The 8,278-nt window shown below is 40.9% G+C and overlaps 1 non-coding gene across 1 annotated transcript; it reads left to right on the top strand.

The window, feature by feature from the left end:
- Positions 1–4,266: 4,266 nt before the first annotated feature.
- LOC132616338 (small nucleolar RNA R71) lies at positions 4,267–4,373 on the top strand. The gene has a single exon (XR_009573126.1). It is a non-coding gene; the product is annotated as a small nucleolar RNA R71 (small nucleolar RNA).
- Positions 4,374–8,278: the final 3,905 nt, after the last annotated feature.

The raw sequence follows: 8,278 nt of genomic DNA, 5'->3' as shown, positions 1-8,278 counted from the left end.
CTAATAATAGCTCTAGGAGTGCCAAATCTAGTAAAGATGTTCTTTTTGAGAAACGCATTGAATCTCCTACCATCATTGTTAGGCAAAGCCACCACCTCCACCCATTTGGAGACATAATCCACTGCGACAAGAATGTATTTCAGGCCGTAGGAGCTCACGAAGGGCCCCATAAAATCAATTCCCCATACATCAAATAGCTCCACCTCAAGAACAAAGTTCATCGGAGTTTCATGCCTCCGACCTATTGTGCCCTGGCGTTGGCATTTATCACAAGAGCGTGCCAACATATTTGCATCACGATAAATGGCTGGCCAGTAGTAGCCACACTCTAGCACCTTGGCTGCTGTTCGATTTCCACTGTGATGTCCACCAACTGGAGAATCATGGCACGCTTTCAAAATGTCCATCACCTCAGATTCCGCCACACATCTCCGGATCATATTGTCAGCACACGTTCTGAATAAGTAAGGCTCATCCCAACAATACTGTCGGCAGTCTCTCAAGAACTTCTTCTTTTGATATGTCTTCAACTCTTCAGGAACGATGCCAGTTACCAAATAATTGGCAATATCGGCATACCATGGTGCCACATCATTGGAAATGACCAAAACTCTTTCATCCGGGAAAGTGTCATCAATATCTAGCACATCACTCGGTCTCCCTGGTGCTTCAAGTCTGGAAAGATGGTCAACTACTTGATTTTCTGACCCTTTCCGGTCTTTGACTTCAAAGTCAAATTCCTGTAGCAACAAAACCCATCTTATCAACCGAGGCTTAGCATCCTTCTTCCCCATCAAATAGCGCAATGCAGCATGGTCAGTGTGAACCACTACCTTGGCACCCAACAAATAAGCCCGGAACTTTTCAAAAGCATAAACAATGGCAAGTAATTCTTGCTCCGTTACTGTATAGTTCAGCTGAGCTCCATTCAATGTTTTGCTGGCATAATAAATTGGGTGCAGGATTTTGTTTAGCCGCTGACCAAGCACAGCTCCAATTGCAAGACCACTGGCGTCACACATTAATTCAAAGGGAAGTGACCAATCTGGGGACACCACAATCGGTGCGGAGGTTAATTTCAGCTTCAACTCGTCAAACGCCTTGATGCACTTCTCATCAAAATTGAATTTGGAATCTTTTTCCAAGAGTTTGCACATTGGATTTGCAATTTTTGAGAAGTCTTTGATAAACCTTCTATAGAATCTGGCGTGTCCCAAGAAACTCCGAATTCCTTTGACAGAAACGGGTGGCGGGAGTTGTGAAATCACATCTATTTTGGCTTGATCAACCTCAATCCCTTTTTCTGATATCTTATGGCCAAGGACAATGCCCTCCTTGACCATAAAATGACACTTTTCCCAGTTGAGCACAATGTTGGTCTCCTCACACCGTTGCAACACCTGATCAAGATGAACCAAACATTCATCGAATGAATCTCCCACCACAGAGAAATCATCCATGAAGACTTCAAGAAAGTTTTCAACCATATCATAGAATATGGACATCATGCATCGTTGGAATGTAGCTGGGGCATTGCAAAGACCAAATGGCATTCGGCTGAAAGCGAATGTCCCATAGGGACACGTGAAAGTAGTCTTTTCTTGGTCTTCCAATGCGATATTTAATTGGTTGTACCCTGAGTACCCATCCAAGAAACAGTAATAAGATCTTCCAGCTAGCCGATCAAGCATTTGATCAATAAAAGGCATAGGGAAGTGATCCTTGCAGGAGGCGGTATTCAATTTTCGGTAGTCCATACACACTCTCCAACCAGTGACAGTCCTTGTTGGAATCAACTCATTTCTAGAGTTCGAGACAACAGTGATGCCTCCTTTCTTTGGCACACACTGGACTGGGCTTACCCATTGACTGTTGGCAATAGGGTAAACCACCCCAGCATCTAGCCACTTAATAATTTCCTTCTTCACCACCTCTTGCATCGGTGGGTTTAATCTTCGCTGATGTTCAACACTTGGTGAACTTTCCTCCTCCAACTGTATTCGGTGCTCACAAATTCCGAAAGGAATCCCCCGGATGTCTGCAATAGTCCATCCCAAAGCTCTTAAATGCTTTCTCAATACTTCGATAAGTCTTTGGATTTGGCCCTCATTCAGAAGTGATGATACAATAACTGGGAGGGTGGCATTCGTTTCAAGAAACACATATTTAAGATGAGCTAGAAGTTGCTTGAGATCCAACTTTGGTGGCTCAATAATTGATGGTTTTGCTGGAGGAGTTGTTCGTTTATCTAGATCAAGAGATAGTTTCTTGGGCTCATAAGAGTAAGACCCCAGACCGATGAGTGCATTTATTGTCTCAGTATATCCCTCCATTTGTTCAGCATCAAAATTTACCAAGATGGCCGATAGTGCTTCACTCAAACATTCTTCCTCCATTTTGAATTCCACAGCATCATCCACCTCATCAACAGAATTGATGACTGAAATACTTTGATAAGGACTAGGTAATTTCATACCTCTGCTTGCGTGGAAAGTCACCTCCTCATCGTTCACCCGGAACTTTATTTCGTGCTTCTCGGAATCCATAAGAGCTCTCCCTGTGGCAAGGAAAGGTCTTCCCAGAATAATAGGAATTTCTTGATCAATAGCACAATCAAGAATCACGAAATCTGCCGGCAGTAGAAATTTCCCGATTTGAACCAGCACATCATCAACTAAACCCACTGGCCTTTTTATCGATTTGTCAGCCATCTGCAATCTCATGGTGGTTGGCCTCGGCATCGCTAACCCTGATCTCATAAAAATTTCCAAGGGCATAATATTTATGCTAGCCCCGTTATCACATAAAGCCCTAGCAAAATTTTGCTGCCCTATGGTGCATGGAATTGTGAATGCTCCAGGATCTTCCCTCTTTTGCACTGTGGTCTTGGAAAGAATGGCACTAACGCGGTGAGTGATGCCCACAGTGTCATGTTTCAATGGTTTTTTCTTCTTTGTTAAAAGGTCCTTCAAATACTTAGCAAAGCCAGGCATTTCTTGGACAGCATCCATGAACGGAAAATTCATCGTTAACTGCTTGAGTTGATCATAAAATCGCAAGCACTTCTCATCTTCTGTTTTTCTCACCAACCTTTGAGGAAAAGGTGGTGAAGATTTGAACAATTGGCTCAAAGGGCGAAGAGCACCGGAAAGTTTTGCCTTCCCCTTTTCCTGGTTTTCCACCGGTTCCTTTGGTTTATTAAGATTCAGCTCTTCTTTAACTACAATGGGGACTTCCTCCCCTGCTTCTTCCTCGACAATATCATCCAATACATTAGGCTGCGCTTCTTTTTCAACAATTGGTTCCTGATCAATTGGCTTTTTATTGTCACCCTGAAGTATTTTTCCACTTCTGGTGCTAATGGCAAGTACATTCTCCACAGAGTTCACTCCACTACCTTTTGGATTAGGAACTGTATCACTCGGTAACTGTCCCCGTTGAGGAGTATGCACTTCTCGGGAAAGGTCTCTGAATTGCGCTTCAAGCTTCTGAATGGAAGCTGAATGCGATAGTTGGACCTGGGACATTCCCTTGATTGTGCTCTCTGTTCTGTCTTGATTCATCAACATTTTCTGCATCATACTCTTCAGTTCTGCAGAATCATTAGACGTGTTACCGGCAGAGTTAGTAGCTGAATTATCTCTCCATGGCTGGGAATTGGATGCTTGCCCCCTAGGTGGAATGTAGGGGTTAGAGCTCTTGTTGCCATAATTATAGTTATTGTAATTCCCTTGATTGGGATTACCCTGATCAGTTCTTCCATAATTATTTCCTTGGTAATTTTGTTGAGGCCTTTGCCATGGGTGATTACCGGGACCTTGGTAGTTTTGCCGTTGATAAACCCCTTGCAAGTTATTGACATAATTCGCATCCTCATATTGTGGCTGCCCCTCAAGATAAGTTTCGTCAGAAACTTGATACATTCCTGGAGCATGAGGTGGCATCTCATCGACAGCATTTACACATTTGGCCTCTTTCTCCATAAGCCTTTTGGATAATAAATCCACGGTGGTTTGCAATTGAGCGAACGCATGATCTCGCTCATGATTTTCTTTGGCCACCGCGGCCACAGAGGGACTACCATATGATAGGATTTCGCTATCACTCGAATGCCAGGCTTGATTATGGGTAGTAAGCTTGTCGAGCAACCGGGTGATGTTGACAAAGGATTTTTCCAATAAGCATCCCCCAGCTGCAGTGTTGACAGCTACTTGATTCATTGTATCTAGCCCCTTGTAGAACTTCTCTGTGAGAATTGCATCTGGAAATCCATGAGTCGGAGATTGAGCTAGATAATATTTGAACCTCTCCCATGCAGCATATAGTTGTTCCCCTGGAAGTTGTTTAAACCCAAAAATCTTATCCCGAAGCTCAGCCTTTTTGCTGGGTGGGAACCATTTTTTTAGAAAGATATTGGCCAGCTCATTCCAGGTATGAATAGTATTGCTCGGGAGCTTTTCATACCATTCCCTAGCTTGGCCAGCTAAGGAATATTTGAAAACCCGCAGTCGCAGTGCATCAGCAGGAACAACACCTTGAGATTGTTGGGAACATACATGCACGAAATTCTTTAGGTGTCGAAGTGGACAGTCCTCCGAAGAATTTCGGAAATAGCCTTCAAGTTTCAATAGCTAATAGATAGAACTATCAATTTTGAAATTAGCATTTCCTGTTCTCGGGGGAACTACAGCAGAAGAATAATCAGCTTCGTCGATGAATTCTGCAAATACATTCTCATCCTCCTCTTCTTCTGGTGCAGGATGGTTCACTTGGATCCCCCCTTGGTTCCCTTGATTGCGATGGGGTCTTCCAGCCATGTTCACCTGGTTCACTAAAACAGCAAACGAGGTGTGATGGAATAGAAAAGGTTTTAAAGAATAGTACACAACAATTAGTAATTTCTGAACCGTATTCCCCGGCAACGGCGCCAAAATTTGGTACGCTCAAATTACACCTATTAATGGCGTAAAGCGGACGTTGTCAAATATAGTAACCCAACAAGGTTGGGGTCGAATCCCACAGGGAATATGGAGAGAAAAGAGTACTAATCGTATGCGATACCGGTTTTTAAATGCTTTAATCCTATTCCGGATAGTTTGAATTGATTGTTGAATAATGTAATTTAATACTTTGACTTAAAATGTAATTAATGTGAGAGAGAGAGACTAAGGTTGTGTTCCCCAATTTGATTAGATATTATGCTTCAGGTTTCAAAGTGATATACTTCTAATGGTTGTTCTATGAATATGCACTTGGTCTCTTAAAGACTACTTAATGTTTCCCAACAGTTAAGCAGTATTTCCTCTTTATGATTCTTCCGAATATAAAAGAGTTACAATCGAAGAGCGACCAATGATGCCAATTTAGACTTATTCTTATTCCTAAGTTAGTCTATTAAACGAGGGTTAACGCCTCGAGTCATTGTTATTCAATCTTACCAATATTGACTCTCTTTCCCAAGAAAAGTCAATATAATGGCTTCGGCTAATGCTTGCAATCATTACCCAACGTTACAACTCAAAGATAGAATAAATAACAACAACCATTATGCATATATCAATAATAGAAACCCATTCACATAATACCCATCATGGGATTCACAACCTTAGAATTGAAATTAGCTACTCATAATGTTTCTTGACAGAAAAAGCTTAAAGATTAACATAATACACTTACAATACTAATACAAGATGGAATGAGAGTGAAGTTGTTGCCTTAAATGCTCCAACCACTTCAAGATTAAAAACCTAGGGTTTATGCCTCTAAAATAAAATCTGAATGATGAATTAAAACCCTACATTATGTATTTATAGAGCCAAAAATCGCGCCAAGTTTCTGGACAAAAATGCCCTTACGCCGCATTGTTACGGACCGTAACTCAGGTTACGGTCCGTCCTTCATTTCGTCATTTGACCACTTTGACGTTACGGCCACCATGCGACGGACTGTACCCTGTGTTACGGTCCGTCCTTATGAAGCGTAAATGGTGACAATTACTTGGCAACTCTCTGGAATTTTGGATGATGTTACGGTGAAGGGTTACGGACCGTAACACTAAACCGTAACACTGAAGGTTTTATTGAAACTCTCTGGAAATTTAGCTCATGTTACGGACCGTAACATGAGTTACGGACCGTAACACTCCACCGTAACACTGATGGTTTCAATGAAAACTTTCTGGAAATTCAGGCCCTGTTACGGTTCAAAGGTACGGACCGTAACATGAGTTACGGACCCTGTTACGGTCCGTAACATGAGTTACGGTCCGTAACATGAGTTACGGTCCGTAACATGAGTTACGGAGCGTCGCTTAGCTCCAATTTATCCGTTTTTTCAGCATTACTTCTCATTTCCGATCCTTAGTTAATCAACCCTATAAAACACAAAAATAACATAAGAAACAATGTAAAAACACTTAAAATCAAGCAACATGTCTAGTTACAAAGGCATAAAATGTGCTAAAATTCACGGCACATCAGGCATTCTACCCCCCACTTTTTTTCTCTGAGCCCCATATGGATTGGGCCTGGGTCTGACTCTGATACCATGTCAAATTAGGCATTGGGCCTAACTCATACCCAAAAGCTAGCTTGAAGAAGGAGGATTGCCCAAGCCTTATAAGGAGCCCAAAATTCTCGTCCGTCACCGATGCGGTATAGTCTCATCATTATTGGCTTTAATGAATTGTTAGAAGATTGTAATTGTTACACCCCGTAGTTTCGTATGTTGAGATTTGAGTTATCGTTCAGGAGGTATGTGAGCTATATGTGTTTAACTTAGGGTTATAAGGGTTTAAGTGCATATAGGGAGCTATGGAAGGATTGAAGGGCAATTAAATTAAGGAAATTAAATTTGTTGGAACTTGGAAGAGAATATGAGGGGTAATTTTAGCCCAACTTGGAGCAAGGATATCTTTTAGTAGAAGAGGAGTTGTGAGGCAAAGTAAAAGCCTAAAATAAAGTTCGCGTGTCTAGTTTCCAGTGCAACAAACCGCTCGTCGATACGGCATCGAAGTAGAGAATTATGTACGTTACAAGTTAGGTTAACGGAGCAGAAATGCTGCTACAGTAACCGGGTTGCTACAGTAACCAACTTGCTACAGTAAAATGCTACAGTGAACCCGACCCGAATTTGACCCCTATATAAAGGGTAATAACCCCCTTTTTTCATCAGATTTTGCTAGAAAATTCCAGAAATTGAAGAGAGAGAGAGTGAGGGAAACAAAAAGTGAGCAATTTTCAAGTAGCGGAGTAGTAGTTTAAGTCTGGGTAACGCATGGTTGTGATTCTAGTGTTTTTTTGCGGTGGATTTTAGCGTGGATATTGAGGATATTGCTGTCTTAACAAGAAATAGGTATGAATCTTTCTCTTTTGGTATTATTTAAGATTTAATTACGGAGATAAAGTCGTTAAATAATTGTGTAGTAAGTTGGTTAGTTATGGAAGTTGGAAAACGACGTGTGGACTGTTTTATGGTACATATTGGAGTTCGAAATAACGTTATTGATGTTGGTATTGTTGTTGTTGTTGGTTGCTGAATTGAGGTTTTGGGCTAGGCATATAAACAGAGGAGATGCTGCCGAAATTTCGGCAGATTATAAAAAGATTTATTTGGAGGCTTAGGATAAGTATATAACAACAGGCCTAACAATAGTATAAATGGTTTTATATGTAGATTACGAGACTATGAATGATCTTACGTAGATTGCAAGGCAAGAAGTAAGTTGGAAAGTGAAATGTAAGCTTCCAGGTATGTAAGGCAAACCTTTCTTCTTTTGGCATGATCCTTGTTGTTATTCATTCTATATGTACCCCATATGATTCCATTCTTAGACAAGTAAGGTCTAAACGTTTCTTGTGATGGCTTATTGATATTGTACTCCTATTCTGTTCCGACGGAAACACTTATAAGGTGCCAAGTTGAGTTGTGTATATGATTCTATTAACGATTTCGTGGAAATGAGTTTTATACTAAAGGAAACATAAAGTTTGATTTTCAAAACCACTTCGAAGGGGGTGCGAGATTTTACTACTTCATTTCATTTACTATTGATGTTTACATTCCATAGTATCATCCCTTTGTATTGATATGATCATTTATTCTTTGGGTAAGGCAATAAGATGAAATCGAGTAGAATATAGGTAGTAAGAATTTCATAATAATTCCACCCTCAAACCTGGAAGTATGTCCTCCTGAGTCTAGTGAGATACAAATTTGATAACTTTTATGAAAGACTAAGGCTAATAACTGGATTGTGGTGAATGGATTAGGAACTTAT

Source organism: Lycium barbarum, chromosome 10, assembly GCF_019175385.1.
Source record: "Lycium barbarum isolate Lr01 chromosome 10, ASM1917538v2, whole genome shotgun sequence".
Lineage (NCBI taxonomy): Eukaryota > Viridiplantae > Streptophyta > Magnoliopsida > Solanales > Solanaceae > Lycium > Lycium barbarum.
The sequence above is the reverse complement of the archived record's forward strand: the minus strand, read 5'-3'. Positions and strand labels throughout refer to the sequence as shown.